The following is a 19,312-nucleotide window of genomic DNA, read 5'->3' on the forward strand; positions in this document are numbered from 1 at the left end:
ATTAGATGAGATTCAGTGGCAAAGGCATATATCAAAGTCATTGAGGAATGGGGGAAAGAGAGATCTTTGTGAGTCGTTCTTTGATTGAAAAGCCTGAATGTTCATTCAATCATATTGAGATTTTGATTGACAGAATCCAAACAAATTTTGGACATTTTTAAACTGATGAGCACTACCAAGGACAATGGCATGAAAGAGCAATTAAATGCAAAGAAAATTCAGTTCATGTTGAGCTACTGAAATCTGCTTTGTAACATCAAAATATACTGATAAGAAAATACAAGTGGTAAACTAGCATTCCACTTGATGGATTAAAGTTCATCAATATTGAATATACAGTTGAAGTCAAAAGATTGTGTAAACCTTGCAGTATCTGCAAAATATTAAATTTAGCAAAATAAGAGAGATCAAAGAGAGATTCAAAAAATGTTATTTTTTGAAGAAATTTAATATAAACAACGTTTACACATAATCTACAAGAGAAAATAATGCCTTATGTTACCTAAATGATCCACAGCTGTGTTTTTTTGTTTGTTTGTTTTTTTGATAATTATTCATGAGTCCCTTGTTTGTCCTGAACAGTTAAACTGCCTGCTGTTCTTGGTTTTTCAGCATTTTTGTGTATTTGAACCCTTTCCAATAATGACTGTATGATTTTGAGATCCATCTTTTCACAATGAGGACAACTGAGGGACTCATATGCAACTATTACAGAAGGTTCAAACTCTCACTGATGCTTCAGAAGAAAACATGATGCATTAAAAGCCGGGGGTGAAAACTTTTGAACAGAATGAAGATATATTAATTTTTCTTATTTTGGCCTAAATATCATTTTTTTTTTTTTTTTTTTTCATTTTGTACTGCCCTTCAGAAGCTACAGAAGATACTTACATGTTTCCCAGAAGACCAAAATAAGTTCAAGAGTCCCTGGCTCTAAATGTATTTTGTTTTCTTCTGAAGTATCAGTTGTCCTCAGTGTGAAAAGATAGATATCAAAACTGTTCAGGACAAACAAGGGACTCATGAACTATCAGTAAAAAAGAAAAAGAAAAACAGCTGTGGATCATTCAGGTAACAACACAGTATTAAGAATCAAGCATATGTTAACTTTTAAACAGAGTAATTTTTATAAATTCAACTATTTTCTTTTGTGGACTATATGTCTTTTATGTGAAATATCTTATTCAGGTCGGTACTTAATAAAAAATAACATGCATTTTGTATGATCCCTTGTATTTTGGTAAAATAATTTTGCAGATTCTGCAAAGTGTATGTAAACTTTGGACTTTAACTGTATGGCCATTAACAATAATGAACATGTACAAACAGAAGACAAAATAAATATTAAATGAACATAGAATGTAACATTCGACACCCTAATGTGCATAGCTAACAACAGAAGTACATATTACAAAACAGCATGGTGTTAGAGTGAAATTACTTGTATAACTTGAATAAATTATATATTTAGCACCACATCGTCTGCCTAGCAAAATCAAGCAGAGTTTACAAGAAGGAAACCTTAAACGGTTCTGTGATTATGTTGAATTTCTTTGAATCACAGTATCTTTGAATAATTCCCCGCTTCTGTCACTCAGATTTAGTTCAAATTCTTTTCAATTCTTCACATTTTGTGGAGCGTGGCCAATTCCATTCAAATTCACCCTCTGCAAGAAAGCCTATTCTTCGATTGTGAATGTTGCTCATCTGTAACATCATAATCTTGCAATGGCATTCTTAAACATGCACCAGCTGCATTATGGATACATTTTCAGTGTCATCTTTTTCAGGTCTCATTATTTGCAAGCATTGTGTCATAAAAAAAAATAGTTTCCTTTTGCTAATGTTGATCTATTTAGTTTCTGGCGTCTAATCCGTAAGAGGCAGCCGTGTGTGAAATAAGATAAATTGATTTTGCATTGATTTGAACTCATTCTTTTTAGTTCATTCTGGTCGTGTGTGGAGGAGGCGGATCTTTCCCTTCAGCAGAAGCAGGTGCCTAATAAATCAGCCCTAATGTTTAATGCATTCACAACCACGGTGATGGTAACGAGGTTAAACATATATTTTTCAAAAGCACTGACCTGTGCCTGTGCTCCTTTGTCATCACTTCCTTAATGAAAACCTTTGATCACTGCTGTTGTGCTGCAAAGAGAAAAGCAAAAGGATGTGTTGAGCAAGGGATACATTTTTGGTTAGTTTTGAAACATAGAATAACTCTCATATCTCCTTGCTCTGCATTATCAATGACTGTAGATGCAGACATGATGTCCTTGACATGCCTCTTTAAGTGACATGGTTGAATTCCTTTAAAATGCTTGCTTTTGGAATTCAATCAAAATAGCATACTAATTTCATTGATTTTTTTTTTCCACTCTTCCAACATACGTCACTCCTATTGATGTATCGCCACCTCAAAGTTTAGGCGATCATCAATATTTAATGAGCTCCTAACCAGAGAAAAAGACACCAGTAATCTTACATCTGTCGCCTTTCAAAAGATTGTCATTAATTATGCTAAGGTTTCCCAACCCAGAAGATTTGTTTAATTTTAACATGAGCTTTGTCGCAGATGTTTTTCCTAATATTCCTTACAAGAACCTTAGAGTTCGTATGGAAATTTCTGACTTTTGATTTTGATTGGAAAATTGAAGCATAGTTTGAGATGTTGCTGAGACTCTAAAAGAGAATCTGAAACTCTAAAAAGGAAATCTTGTGTCAAGAGAAATATTTGAGAAACATAAGTCTCTATTTGTTGTCCACTGATTCATAGGAAATAAAATTAGATATTTAAGATTTCTTTCCTACAAGAGGTTACCGACTGCAATTTAAGCTGTGATTATCTGATTATGGAGAGCTTGAAATGTTTCAGTTTATATTGAGATCTGACTTTTAGTTGCAGACAGGCATCTTCTCATCATCTTAGTAAGGAGACGTAAGATTATTGGGGTCTTTTTCTTAGCACAAAACATCTGAGAAGCAGTAAATCTCAGTCAGCAGACACAAGTGAGATTATGAGAAACTTTTTTATATGATAAAACATCTGAGAAGTAGAAGATCTCAGTTAGGTGACACATGTAACATTATGGAGGTCTTTTGTGTAGGAGAAACTTTTTAGAAGCAAAAAATCTCTGTTAAGAGAAAAGAAGACTAGGAGAAATATCTGAGAAGCAGAAAATGTCAGTAAGAGTCACGTGTGAGATTATGAGGGTCTTTTTTGTAGGAGAAACATCAGAAAAGCAGAAGATCTCAGTAAGGAAACACAAATGAGATTATGAAGGTCTTTTTCATAATGTAAAACATCTGAGAAGCAGAAAATCTCAGTAAGGAGTCACAAGTAAGATTATTGGGGTCTTTTTCATAGCATAAAACATCTGATAAGTAAAAGATCTCAGTAAGGTGTCACACATGAGATTATGAGGGCCTTTTTCATAAGAGAAACATCTTAGAAGCAGAAGATCTCAGTAAGGTGACACATGTAACATTATGGAGGTGAGAAGCAGATCCCAGTAAACAGACACAAGTGAGATTATGAGGGCCTTTTTATATGATAAAACATCTGAGAAACAGAAGATCACAGTTAGGGGACATGTGTGAGATTATGGAGGTCTTTTGAGTAGGAGAAACATCTGAGAAGCAGAAGATCTCAGTAAAGTGACACACATGAGATTATGTGGGTCTTTTTCATAAGAGAAACATCTGAGAAACAAGATCTCAGTATGGTGACACACGTAACATTATGGAGGTCTTTTGAATAGGAGAAACATCTGAGAAGCAGAAAATCTCAATAAGGAGACACATGTGAGATTATGGGTGTCTTTTTTATAGTATAAAACATCTGAGATACAGAAGATCTTAGTAAGGAGACGTGTGAGATTATGATGGTCTGTCGTATAGGAGAAACACATGAGATTATGGAGGAATTTTGAAGAGGAGAGACATTTGAGAAGCAGAAAATCTCAGTAAGGAGAAACGTAAGACTAGTTAAAATATCTAAAAAGCAGAAAATCTCAGTAAGGAGACGTGTGTGAGATTATGAGGGTCTTTTCGTAGGAGAAACATTTGAGAAGCAGAACATCTCAGTACGGTGACACACATAACATTATGGAGGTCTTTTGCATAGGAGAAACATCTGAGAAGCAGAAAATCTCATTAAGGAGAAATGTGAGACTAGGAGAAACATCTGAGAAGCAGATGTCCCAAGTTCGAATCCCATCTCGTGGACCCTTCCCGATCCTGTCCCTCTTCTCTCACTTGCTTCCTCTGTCAGAGCTCCACTGTCCTATCAGCAAAATGCAAAAAAAGAAAAGAAAATCTCAGTAAGGAGACACATGTGAGATTATAAGGGTTTTTTCATAGGATAAAACAACTGAAAAGCTGAAGATATCAGTAAAAGTCTCCACACTATCTCATCTGCACATTTCGTATGGTTCCCATCTTTAAACACCCGGTTTGAATCAGCAACTCATTATCAAATAAATGTAAGACTCGAACTCCAGCCTGTCAGAAAAGGGAGAGATAAAAATTGTGCAGTGCTGAGTTGAGAACCACTGGTGTAGAACATTACAAAATACCTCCTTTTTGATTTCCTATGGGTATTTCCTGCCTTTGCTTTCTTCAAACTCTTTAATAAGCATCTGGGTAAATCCCCGGTGGAGGTGGGGGCTTCCTCCAGTCGAATCTCTAACAGCTTCTTATTTTGGTCAAATCAGGAGAGCATGTTGATCTGAGAGCAGAATTCTGCTCCATCTAGGAGTATGATCTTGTTAAGGGGTTTGGAATTTGCCGTCTGGTCCTGGATCAGTGCTGACGGAACATGCTGGGTGCATATCGCTGATGGCAGACAGCTGGAATGCCATTAGTTGTGACCCTACTGCTGGCAGCTCATCAAACCATCCGCCGGGGCACCGAAGTGGAGGGGTTGCCATGACGACCGCTCCTCCGTTACATAACCTGCAACTGGAGGAAAATGGAGACCCAGAGTGAATGGAGCTTTCAGGCTTACAGTGTGGATAGAGTTTGCCTGAGGGAGTTATTGCTGTGCGGTGAGAGGTGTGATGACTCCTATGCACAAAAGACACTGAATGTGAGAGGATAAATAGAGTCAAATCCAAAAGCAGGTCTGCCTTCATAAAGTTAGTTTAGTCAAATCTAATTTGACTAAGCATAACTAAAACACACACACTTGAAAATTTGATTTTGAAAGGATAGTTCACTCAAAAATGAATGATACTCAGGTAGGAAGGAAGACAAATATTTGAGAGAATAATGATTGAAAATTTCTGTCTTTTCTAGGGATGGAAATTAATCATTTCTGATTCCAATGGAATAAAAAGTTTCCATGTCATTAATGATTTAATTTATGACTCTTGTCATACTCTTTAATGCCACTCAAATAAAAGGTATAGACTAAATACTAAATCCTATACAAAAACACTTGTAAAAGATTGTCAGCTGGCAATGGCAAAATTTGTCATTTTCTGGTGAAGCATCTCTTAAAGCTTGTGTTGTAAGACATCCACACATGCTTTTGCACTTTGGCAAAGGCATTCTGTTCAAGTAACTGTTGCCATGAGATCTGCTTACGAGCACTCTCTTTATTCGCATTGGCAATACAAAAGCCTTTCAGAAAACTGTGACAGATGCACACTCATCAATTAAAGCTCTGCCCGCTCAGCATTTGCTACATCCAGTCTAGACTCACTCGAGACACGTTCCTTACCGGCCATTCTTCAGGATTAACCGAGACAAGGGCCCGTTGGCCGCCTCTCCTCTCTTCCACATTCTGACCGTGCTCCAGTTTTCCTGGAGATTATTCAAGTCACACGCAACCTGTCCATTTCCAGGGCATCTGTCACGGAGTAAGATGCAGCCATGGTCATTGGGAGATTGATGGGTGGTCTGGGACCTCAGGGGCCTGAATTAATTTTTAATGGCTGCCACATTGCATCCACCCTCCTTCCTCCTTTGCACACACCCACCAGCACTTAAAAACAAAAAACGATGGCTCAGCCCTTTTTTTTCAGTGCAACAGAGGCCAGGATGCTGCAGGTGCTTAGCACGTGTTGATGAGTGGGTGTTTGCTTATTTGCTAGGGCACTTTTGCCTTTGTGGAAGACGTTTTTCCTTTGTTTAAACTCTTCCCCCATTCTACCCTATTCAATATGGTTGCATAGTCTAGGATTTATTATATATTGATTAGATTTGCATTTGACTGAAAAAAAAGATACTAAGATGACTACTATAACCAGCCCCTTAACAAAAAATGGCAATGCTTATAATTAAAAATAGATTAATTACTAACCTAAATTACTAACGACTAACCTAACTCTTCTGACAGCTTCTTACACTTCCTGATAGACATTATATTAAACTATAATGATTTTATAGTGTTAACTGATGATGTAATTATGGTATTCTGGTAGAAACTGCCTAGCTACATTTTAGTAACCACTCAGAACACTGCATATTGTTTAAAACCATCATTTTCACCTACAATGCCCTAGTAAATAAACAGCATAGTATGTTCACTCAGAACACTTTAACTACCAAGCAACACCCTAAAAATCACAGACAACCTAGTAAGTACACATCCTACAAAACATATACTACATATATACGACATATTATTGTTTATAATATTTAAAAACAAAGCAACCATCTAACAATCACACAAATTACCCTAGAAATGCAATAGAACAACCTAGAGCATCACATGAACACTTCAGAAGCTAGATTGGAAACATGCTGAAATAATTTACAATTCTCAAACATCCACCTAGCAACACCCTAGAAACCATGAACACCCCAGAAGCATCATTAAAAATATGCTGAAAACATTTACAATTCTCAAACAGCCACCTAGCAACACCCTAGAAACCACAAACACCCAGAAGCCAGATTAGAAACATGCTGAAAAAATGTACAATTCTCAAACAACCACCTAGCAACACCCTAGAAACCACAAACACCCCAGAAGCCAGATTAGAAACATGCTTTAAAAAATTTGAACTCTCAAACAACCACCTAGCAACACCCTAGAAGCCACAAACACCCTAGAAGCCACATTAGAAAAATGCTGCAAAACACACTAGAAGCTGCATAGCAACATGCTGAAAACGTTCAGAACTCTCAAGCAACCACCTAGCAACACCCTAGAAACCACGAACACTTCAGAAGCCAGATTAGAAACATGCTGAAAACATTCAAAAGTCTCAAACAACCACCTAGGAACACTCCAGAAACCACAAACACCCTAGAAGCAGCATAGCAACAGGCTAAAAACATTCAGAATTCTCAAACAAACACCTAGCAACACCCTAGAAACCACAAATACCTTAGAAGTTGCATTGCAACATTCTGAAAACACTTAGAATTCTCAAACAACCACCTATCAACAACCTACAAACCGCAAACACCCTAGAAGCTGCATAGAAACATGCTAAAAACTACCAAGCAACACCGTAGAAACCACACAGAACACCCAACAAGCTGCATAGCAACATGCTGAAAACATTTGGAATTGTCAAACAACCACCTAGCAACACCCTAGAAGCTGTATAGAAACATGCTGAAAACATTCGGAATTGTCGAAGAATCACCTAGCAACACCCTAGAAACCACAAATACCTTAGAAGTTGCATTGCAACATTCTGAAAACACTTAGAATTCTCAAACAACCACCTAGCAACAACCTACAAACCGCAAACACCCTAGAAGCTGCATAGAAACATGCTAAAAACTACCAAGCAACACCATAGAAACCACACAGAACACCCAACAAGCTGCATAGCAACATGCTGAAAACATTTGGAATTGTCAAACAACCACCTAGCAACACCCTAGAAGCTGTATAGAAACATGCTGAAAACATTCGGAATTGTCGAAGAATCACCTAGCAACACCCTAGAAACCACAAATACCTTAGAAGTTGCATTGCAACATTCTGAAAACACTTAGAATTCTCAAACAACCACCTAGCAACAACCTACAAAACCGCAAACACCCTAGAAGCTGCATAGAAACATGCTAAAAACCACCTAGCAACACCCTAGAAACCACAAACACACTAGAAGCCACACCACATAGCAACATGCTGAAAACATTCGGAATTGTCGAAGAATTACATAGCAACACCCTAGAAACCACAAAGAACATCCAAGAAGCTGCATAGCAACATGCTGAAAACATTTAGAATTTTAAAACGGCAACCTAGCAACATCCTAGAAACTACGAACACAGTAGAAGCCACATAGGAACATGCTGAAAACATTGAGAATTGTCAAACAACCACCTACAGTAGCAACACCCTAGAAACATCCTAAAAGCAGGAACACCCTAGAAGCTGCATAGCAACATGCTGAAAACATTTGGATTTGTCAAACAATTACCAAGCAAGACCCTAGCAACCACACATTGTAGAGAACATCATAGAAGCCACATAATAACATGCTAAATACATTCAGAATTCCTAGGGAACTACTTAGCAACGCCCTAGCAACCACACAGAATGCCCTAATATCCACATTTCACTACAACTTAGAACATTTTAGCAACTGCATAGCAAGCCCTGGCAATCAAGCACTCTCAGAAAATGAAAAAAAATTTATAATTGTTCATTTATTTTGAATTCAATAAAAATAACAACAGCTAATATGGTACATTTTTGAAAACATCCTATTTGTCACTTTTATGTTGCTTTCCACCTTCAAAATGCAGCCAAAGAAAGAGAAACATTTTCCAGCTGAACTGACAGATATGATGAACAGAAGGGAAAAATAAAACATATGAACCCTCTATAGTTCTGTGTAGGGAAATTATAGCAGTGTTTTCTTTTCTCTTTAAAAGGAAGAGAACGGTAGAGCAGGACGGCGGAAATAAAATGTGTGGCGAAATATTTGAAATTGGACAGAGAGGCTATTAAGGCTCTGCTGACAAGCTTCTTTTACGACGCTGCTATCAAACCATCTGCTATTTTCCAGTCAATTAAACCATTATAGGATTTGAGATCAATTAATCTCGTCCAGTAATAGCTTTATATCCTTGTTTGCTTTCTTATAGCCCAATATTTCTGTGCACTATGTCACAACAAGGCAAAAAAGTTAATGGTCTGTTGCTTCTCTTTTCATTATTTGCTTTGTACTTAGCTCTCGCCAGGATTTGTGGGAGTTTTTTCCCCGAGACATCACGCTTAAAAGCAAACAACAACAAAGCCAAACTGACTCTCTCTAAATAGAGTTTATGATCTCCATCAAACACGTTCACACGGGACGCACAGATAGCAATATCAACATTCAGTACTGATATAAAATGTCAACACTTGCGTATAAACTCTGAGAGTGACAGCAGAGAATTTATTTGCCGCACAAGAAAACATGGCAGAATAACAACAAAGCATTATGATTATGCATGATTTTATAGCTACTAAATATACAAAACCCTCAAGGAAAATTCAGTGCATGCCGGAAGCTGTTTGGGGAACTGGTAACGCTGGTTATAAGCTGATATACCAACCTGGACCCGCAACAAAAAAGTTTTCAAGCTAGTTGCTAGTCGGTCAGCCAATGACTAGCTTAGACCAAATAATGAATTAAAAATTTATTTATGTCACATTATTTTTAGCATTATACCTAATTAAACAGATTGAAAGACAGATAATACAGTAATTCTATATATAACTGTAATATAATGTATTACTATATTAGTATTTATCACCTATCAGTGGATTTCTTCCTGACATTGGCTATTGATCTGAAGATGATCTGCATTCAATAGGTCAGACAGGTGGATTCTTCTCCACACTGACAGTCCTTCATGATGCATTAGTCCTTAAGCACACATAATACTGAAGGTCTACAGATTTCCAATGCCAGATTTCAATCTACAGTGAAAGACTGGTTGACTGCAATCATTGGCTGTTTTAAAAATGTTAGTCTCACAAAGCCAGACAGTCACTAAGTGATATATATATAGCTTCATAAAGGTAGTCAGTATAAATCATTTGCTATATCCAAGTGTACTGAACTTATATGACAAATCTATGTGGAGAACAGGCTGAAATTTATTATTAGTTATTATTCACTAAATGCCACTGCAACTAGAGTTGAGATCCAGATGAGTTTGGTTTTTGAACAAATCATTCAAACTGGGATCTGCACCATTTGATTCATTAAAAAGATTTAAATCAAGAAAATGAATTAGAAAGAAGGCTGGTTTTGGGATCAGATTGGGATCTGAATCATTTGATTCATTGAAAAGATCCAACTCAAGAGAATGAATTAGAAAAAAAGGCTGATTTGGGGCTCAAATTGGGATTTGAATCATTTGATTCATTGAAAAGATCCAACAAAGGAGAATTGATTCGGAAAGAAGACTGGTTTTGGGATCTGACTGGTATCTGAATCGTTTGATTTATTGAAAAGATCTAAAAAAAAAAAAAGAGAAATAATAAGAAAGAAGGCTGGTTTTGGGATCAGATTGGGGTCTGAATCATTTGATTTATTGAAAAGATTCAACTCAAGCGAATGAATTAGAAAGGAGGCTGGTTTGGGGCTCAAACTGGAATTTGAATCATGTGATTCATTGAAAAGATTCAACTCAAGATAACAAATGTAAAAAAAAAAAAAAAGAAGGCTGGTTTAGGGATCAGACTGGGATTTTAATCATTTGATTCATTGAAAAGATCCAGCTCAAGAGAATGGGGTTGGTTTGGGAATCAGACTGGGATCTGAATTATTTGGTTCGTTGAAAAGATCCAACTCAAGAGAATAAATTGAAAAGAAGGCCAGTTTTGGAATCAGACTGGGATCTGAATCATTTGATTCCTTGAAAAGATCCAACTCAAAAGAATAGGTCTTGTTTTGGGATCAGACTGGGACCTGAATTATTTGATTCACTGAAAACACTCAAGTCAAGACAATGAATTAAAAAGAAGGCTAGTTTGGAATCAGACTGGGATCTTAATAATTTGATTCATTAAAAAGATTCACCTCAAGAGAATGGGGCTGATTTTGAATCATTTGATTCATTGGAAAGATTAAACTCAAGAGACAGAATTAAAAAGAAGACTGGTTTTAGGATCAGACAGGGATCTGAATCATTTAATTCATTGAAAAGATCCAACTCAAGAGAATGAGACTCAGACTGTGATTTTAATCATTCGCTTAACTGAAAGATCCATCTAAAAAGATGTAATTAGAAAGATCCATGAATCAGACATCACTACTTCTTTCTTGAACTCCCATGAACATGCCAAAGAAAGTAGCCTGATATGATTCAATGCAAACTAAAACATGCAATGTCATTTAAAGGAAACCGTAATACATCACTCGTTCCTATCTGCTTCTGGCCCTCTCCTCATCCAGGAGTCTAATGCAGTTATTGCTCACGTCATCTATGTCCAGTGTCAACAACGTCCCTCTATCTCTCTCTTTCCACTGCTTCAGAGAACCCTTCCCTGACCCTGCCTGTAATTGAATTAAAACCACATTAAACAGAATGAATAGGCTGGGATTTAATTAGCCGCTGACGAAGGCCACAGGGTTCCTGAGACACGTGTTCTCTGTTTAACTCCTGCACTGCATGCTTCAGAGGAGCCGTGTGGACGGACCATGAGTAGCTCTCTCTGCTCCAGTTTAATCAATGCTTTTGTAATCAAGGCCAAGTGTGACTTTTGCTATTGCATGCAAATATTGCCTTGAAAACCACTCATTATCCATCCTGTTCAGTTGAGCTGCTGACAAAGTTTAAAGGGGCACTAAAACATTTTTCCATTTAAAGTAAACATGAAATCAAAAAGAGGCCTGGTCTTACAGAACCAGTCAAAACTTTGGAATAATTGGGAGTATTTGTTTATTTATTAAAGATTTTTTTTTTTTTTTTGAGAAAAAAAAGTCTATTTGTGTAGATGACTAATGCTAAATCCAGTATGAACCAGTATACAATCCAGTACAAACCTCAATTCCGGTTTAGCATTGATGCTGTGTGTCCTTTCAAAGACAGTTAGGAAGCAGTAGTCTGATTTATATCAGCAAATGCCAAATCTTACATCACAGCAAATAAAATACGCAGAAGGGGTCTATAAAAAAAGACCAGAAGGCTTTGTAAAACAAACTGCCATTATCTGATTAAATAACCTTGTATAACTGAGAGTTTAAAAAGGAAGGTTCCTCTAAGCACATAAGCATGGAGATGAAAACCAGATGACTGTGTAAAGAAAGCATGTAGATCGATTCTGGCATCAGATGAGCTTCTATTCAATGAGTAGAACAGTGAGATCTGAAGAGCATGTGTCTAAATATTTCAGCAGTCGTCATGCAGTCTATCTGAAGTGCTTGGAAAAGTGTTAGAAAAAGGGAGGGAAAATAGTTGATTCCACTTTAATCAGCCCTTATATTCAGTTTTGGCCTTGGCCGCTCTTATGTCGTAAGCCAATAACGTAGATTTAGATTCACAATAAGCAGATGAAAGAGACTGTTGATGGGGGAATGACGGCACCGTTGTCACTTTAACCTGATGACCTAATGTTCACTGACAAAACACAGCTCTTCAGTATTCAGCGCGAGTAGATTTTTCAGAAATGAGGGAAAGCAGTTTAAGTGTGCTATTCTTTTCACTAACTACATCCATTTACATTCTAGTATGAGTCTGCATTTTAAAAACAGCGTAGAGTCAAAAGTACCTTTGTGGACTCTGTAACTTGCTTGTGGTTTCATTTAAGGGTGTATTTTTTAAAGAAAGGCATGCCAAGCTTAGACACTTAAAGTGTATTAATTATTAATTGGATTATTGGCACAATGGCAAGAAAACGAACAGGGTGGAAATAATGAGCTAAAGTTAGCCATTACCTCTCTAAGAGAAATATACATTAAGTTGAGTGTGTTCTGCATTCAAAATGCTGGAATGATGCCATTGTAATATTTTCACACTGAATTCCCCAGTAAAAAAGTAATCGATTTAAATTGCATTTAAACTTTATTTGGAATACTACTTGTGCGCAATGCACATTTCCAAATAATAAGCTTAAAATATGTTTTAATGTCACTATTGAGGAGGATTGTATGATCTTGATAATATCGGTCTTTAAATGCAAAATATTTAAAGTGTACCTGAAGTGTACTTTCAATAGATCCAGTTGTTCCAATTTAGCAGACTTTAAGTATATTAGTTTAGTATACTAAAAGTACAATTGCAGGGTAGTTTTATTAAGTGCATAATATGTAATATTAGTAGTATACTTAGCATGAAATAAATGTATTTTAAATAAATTTTAGTATTTTTATTATTCACTAAGTTTTGATTTGTCTTTTCATTTTATCTTCTATTTAACCCTTTATAGTGGGCATTTATAGTAGGCTGATGATTATTAATCTGAGTTATGAAATGTTATGACAGATTCTTATATTATCATATTGCACGTAATATGACTAGAGACACACATACACACATATGTGTGTGTAATATATATATATAATTTCAAAATATTTTTTCAAAAATTTCAAAACAGGCTGGGATTTCCACTGTTCAGTTAAAAAAAGATAACTTTTTATATGTTGTGGCAAAATGTTCAAAAACTGTGTAAATAATCTTTTGCGTGTGTTTAGCTTAAAGGCACAGGGTGACTATTCAAGCATTTTTGATGTTGTTATAGACCTTTTTCCTGAACACGGAAGTAAGTCCGACTCTTAACTGAAAGAATGCTTTGCATTTCCGGTCTGGATTGTTTCTAGTCAAATTAGGGTATATTCCGAGCTAATAAACTAATGTTAAACCTACTAAAATGTTTTTAAAAAGCACATGGCTCCATAGCGCCATCACTTGGCAATGTCGCAATGAGCGTCATTTGTCAGTGCCTCACTTTAATGAGTGTGTAGATGACACGAAGCAGCGGAAGGTAGATACATTAAAAACAGATGGACGCTATTTGAATGGGTTCCTATGGAAACCGGAACAGAAAAGCATTCAATCTGACGTTAGAATTCGTAAGGGCGGCGCTCATCGTTTACTCAGGAAAAAGGTCTATTGGATGGCCTATAATGTTTCCCCACTACATCACAATATAGTTTAGGGCTGGCAATCAGAAGGTTGCAGGTTCAAGCCCTGTAAGGAGTAAACCATGACCCATCACCATTGTGGCCTTAAGTAAGTCGCTTAACCCCAGGTTGTTCCGAGGGGATTGTCCATGTAACATGAGCACTTTAAGCAGCTTTGGACAAAACCATGGCTAAATGACTTGCTACTTACTTGTGACTCTCTATTTAGCTCTGAATGACTAGAAGCGTGTTGGTAAGTTGATAAAAGATCTGATCAATAAATAACAATGAACAGATCCTGCAAACCTTGATGATTAAAATACAAATTATTGATCTTATTTTAAATTATTCATCTGTGCATATCTTGTTTTTCTGGTGAAACAACAGACTTCTCTCTGGTTTTCTCCAATTGTTTAGTCTGCTCAAACCCCGTCTCTCTACAATTGACTGCAAGTCTGCCTTAATTTTTGAGTACATGCCCACATCTCAAAATCCAATTAACAACCAACAAATGTATTTTTAATTTTCTTTTTGATATGTGACAATACAAAACAAAAGATCTATTACTACTTCCATTTAATTGCAGCTTTTTTTTGCAAATTGCAGCAAATTCTGTCATTAATTACTCACCCTGATGTTGTTTCAAGCCCATAAGACCTTTGTTTATCTTCGGAACACAACTTAAGATATTTTTGATGAAATCCGAGAGCTTTCTGACCCTGCATAGACAGCAATGTAACTACTACGTTCGAGACCCAGAAAGGGAGTAAGGACATCGTTAAAATCCATGTGACATTAGTGGTTCTACCTAAATTTTGAACCAAAACAAAAACAACAACTTTATTCAAAATTTCTTCTCTTCTGTCTTTAATATGCATTCATGAGAGAACCACTACATGCATTATTTTTGTTTTCTTTGTGCACAAAAAGTATTCACTCTCGTATTCAATCCAAAATATCTGAATTTGTGCTACGAAGATGAACGAAGGTCTTACATGTTTGATTAGGGCGAGTAACTAATGACAAAATTTTCTTTTTTGAGTGAACTATCTTTAAAATGAAAATTCTGTCATCATTTCCTCACCATCATGTGCTTTCACTGTATGAAAAAAAGAAAAGACATAACTAAAAATAACTACTTTCATTATCAACAAAAAATAAAAGAGTTTTGTGGAAAAACTACACATTTCTCAGAAGACCCATTCACACCAGAAACAATAACTACATTATGACTATAACAATAACTATTCCACATGAACAAATGATAACATTCTGTTAATTATAAATGTGTGCTACTGTTTTGTTGTCTGCCACTTCAAATGCGCAATCACTTTGGGGCTGGTGGATTCCGATTGGCTGTTAATGTTTTTATCATTCATTAGCTGGAATAAAATATTTAAAAAAGCGTTCCGAACAATATTGTTTCTCTGTGTCATTATCATTATATTTGTAGTGTGCTCTTCCTAGTTAGAATTAGAACTATTATTAAAATTTTATAGTTACAGTATTTGTCATAGTTATCACATCCTTGAGTTTGACTACACTAAGCTTTGATTCAGGTGAAACACTCTTTAAAAAAATAAAACGCAATCAATTAAAATGCAATACAAACATTTTGAATATTTGGACAAAACCATGGCTAAATGACTTGCTACTTACTTGTGACTCTCTATTTAGCTCTGAATGACTAGAAGCATGTTGGTAAGTTGATCTGATTAATAAATAACAATGAACAGATCCTGCAAACCTTGATGATTAAAATACATATTATTGATCTCATTTTAAATTATTAATCTGTGCATATCTTGTTTTTCTGGTGAAACGACAGACTTCTCTCCTGTTTTCCCCAATCATTTAGTCCGCTTAAACCCCACATGCATTCATTTTTGAGTGCATGCCCACATCTCCAATCCAATCAACAACCAACAGATTTTCTTTTTGATATGTGACAATGCAAAAGAAAACTAAGCTACACTAAGCTTTGATTCAGATGAAACACTATTTAAAAAATAAAATGCAATCAATTAAAATGCAATACAAACATTTGAATATTCTGCATGCCACTTAATTAACTTCAAGACATACTGTATTTTTAGCTAATATTTAGCTCATCCGCTGTCATTAAACTGAGCTTTCCATTTGTTGAGGCAGGTGCGTTTAGAGCAAAAACACAAAACCTCAGGGGTCTTTTGCGAATGAGGTTGCCCACCACTGGCCTGGAGAGCGAAACCCGATCTCATCGCATCTCTCTCGCTCCGTTCTCGTCTCTATCAGCCCACCCAGAATCCTCCTCTGCGCACTCAGCACAATCCCGGGCTGCTGAATTACCATCTGAGGGAGCAAAGGCCTGTGTTCTAATGAAGAGAGACAGCCACTGTCATAGCAAAGTATAAACCCCAGTGAAACACTCACCTCCCTGGAGAGAGCAGCTAGCACTTTCAGAGCGGGAGAAATGATCTCCGAGTCCCGGTCACCCATTTTTCTTCCCCTATAATAAGAGAAAAGAGAGAAACGGGGAGAAAACGAAAACCTCGCTGCCCTCTAGATCCCTTTATGGAGAGCGGCGAGCCGAAATATAGGGCAGCTTCATTGATTCCCAGCCTGCTGTATTATTAGCAGTTGCGGCAAAGGTGATATGAGAGGTTCGAGCTAATATCCTGTATTCCTGACGGTTGGGGAAAGGGGGGAAAGGCTTAGACGGCCCTGCGCTCTCAATGATAACCGCTGGCTTTGGTGTGCAGCTGCCGTATTGGATTGCAAACCCTTTCAGCGGCGTCCGTCTCTCAGGGGAAGTGTTGGGAGGCGTGAGCCTGCCAGGCTGGCTAAATAAGATAAGGGAGTCATTGTACGCGGCCGTCAACAGTCGCTCGCTATCAAATATTCATGGGCAACTGCCAATTCTTAAGTAAACAGGCCAATTTGTTCTGGAAGACGTGCATTAAGATACGTCGAGGCGATAGAGGCCGCACCCTCGGGATCCCCCCACCACGAGGTTCCCCGGCTACTCCTGCGGACCTATTAGCATCGCGGCCCGGGTCAAAAGCGAAAGCTGAATGGGCATGTTTCATGCTAATAGAGGCCGGACAGATTTTCCATTAAGTCCGCAGATAGGTGATGGAGTGAAAAGAAACAGAGAGCAGGGCAGATAATCCGCGAACGAGTCGAACCCGAATGGATCTATTGAAACAAGGGCTGAAAGAAGCTTTTCAGAGCCTTCTCGGAAGCACCGCCAGGAAAGTTATGCTTGGACGAGGATGGCAACGCTAGCAGCGCAACAACACACAAGTGACTCGCGACTGGAATATGCTTGGCAGGAACAGACATTTATCAGATTGGAAATGGGAGCGGAGAGACCACCTCAAGAAAATCGTCTCAGAAGTTGTATTTCCATACGTCTGTTCGAGCTTCGGCCCATAAAACTAGGGTCCCTGAAGCAGCAGTGTTATTTCCAAACTAATCACCTCACATCTTTAGGAGATTATGGCCTCGGTCGGTGCGCCGCAAATGCCTCTGCGGGTGCAAAGTTGACAAACTGTTGCGGCGTATTTTTTATGGAGGCGGTAAATACGGCGAGATTCGTTTGATTCTCGAACTCCCTGCACTGCCGCACCCCTGGGGGTTAGAAGCGAAAGATGAGCCGAGCTAGCTGACTGAAACAATTCGGAATAAAAAAATAGCTATAAAACGGCGGGCTATAAAACTGCCCATCAGTTTGCGAATGGGTCCCTGTGGGGCAGTTCAGCCGGTGACAGCGGTGGGCTCCGAGTTGGAAGCCGAGCGGGTGGCGATGAAATTAGGTCAGTGCCAGCAAAGCGTAATGGGAATTGGAGGAGACAAAGGAGCGTCCGACGACCACAGGCTGGCCGCTAGTAAACTGGCCAAGAGAAACTCTAGGGAATTAATCACGGCACGTCCGGAATATTGAGTGTGACATTCCGCATTTACCTCACAGCGACAGGGAGAGGGAGAGGAGGATAACACAGATAATGGAGCAGGAAGTGAGAAGGCTGTAAAAGCCAAAATGCATTCAGAAGAGACGGATACGGGCAAGACGACGCCGTCTGGATAATGAGACCTCTGCAGATGTGAATGTCAAGTGCCTTGATTCGCTGGGAATCCATCTCTGTGTTGTGGCTGATTACTGTGGCGGCTTGAATCGGCGATTTGTCTGGGGAAAATTGGAAGCGGGAAACAAATTAACCAGTGATATTTATTAATTCTAAATTATAAGGGAACCTGCACCGGCGACGTGTAAAAGAGAAAACATTTGCACATCCAGCAAAAACAATCAAGCAAATTACGATTCACTTGAATCAGACTTCAGAAAATGTCGTTTAGCGCACAGTAAACACCGGCGATGTTTAATTCATATGCTTAAACGTGCTTGTTGTTTACTCGTCAGCTAATTAAATCCTGCTGACATGCTGGTTTGTTTAATAGCTATGCATTATTTTCTGCAAAGGTATTATCACCAAGTTTAAGTCCTCTAATTTGCATACTTGTTGGAATTATAATGAATTTTAAATTGGTTATGAATGAGTTTGAAATGTTGTCTCCAAGGGAAGAAAGCAGAAATTTCTCCAGTTTCGCAGTTTCCATGCCAATAAACTCTTAACCAGAAACATCAAACTGCTCTAAAAGCAGAGAGTTACAATGAATATTACCTTTATGAATTTATGAATATTCACACTCAAATGTTGAAGCAACACATATAACAGACCGCTGTAGATTTATAACATTTTTCATTTAACATTCTAAACTTAAAAAGGCAACAGAGTTCAAAATTAACTGAAAACTAATTAAACTAACTAAAACTCAAGGTTATTCTTAATAAAGTCAAACCAAACATTATTCAGACACCTTTAACATTTCTCACATTATTATGGTTTATTCAGTATAGTTTAGAAAATGGTAATAAGATAGGACAAGAACTCATCTTTTCATCTTGATAATGTCAGATAACTTTGATAGAAAGGTATGTACTGGATTACAATCAATCAAAAATTCAGACGACTGTTAGTATGATAATATTTACACAACTATCAATGCTTTGTTAACCAATTACCAAGCAATGCTTAATTTTGTTCAGTCTGTGGTGTAAAAAAGTTGCACTAGCAATTGAAGAAAAACACTTAAGGGAAAAATGATCAGAGTGTCTAAATATTTTTTTCCCCAAATTTTTATACATTTTTGGGTATATTATGTCACAGTTTATTTTATTTTGCTATTCTCACTTACATAAATGAACTATAGTGTCCTGCACACACTAGTTAAAAAATATC

The sequence above is a fragment of the Garra rufa genome, chromosome 6 (assembly GCF_049309525.1).
Source record: "Garra rufa chromosome 6, GarRuf1.0, whole genome shotgun sequence".
In the NCBI taxonomy this organism is placed as follows: domain Eukaryota; kingdom Metazoa; phylum Chordata; class Actinopteri; order Cypriniformes; family Cyprinidae; genus Garra; species Garra rufa.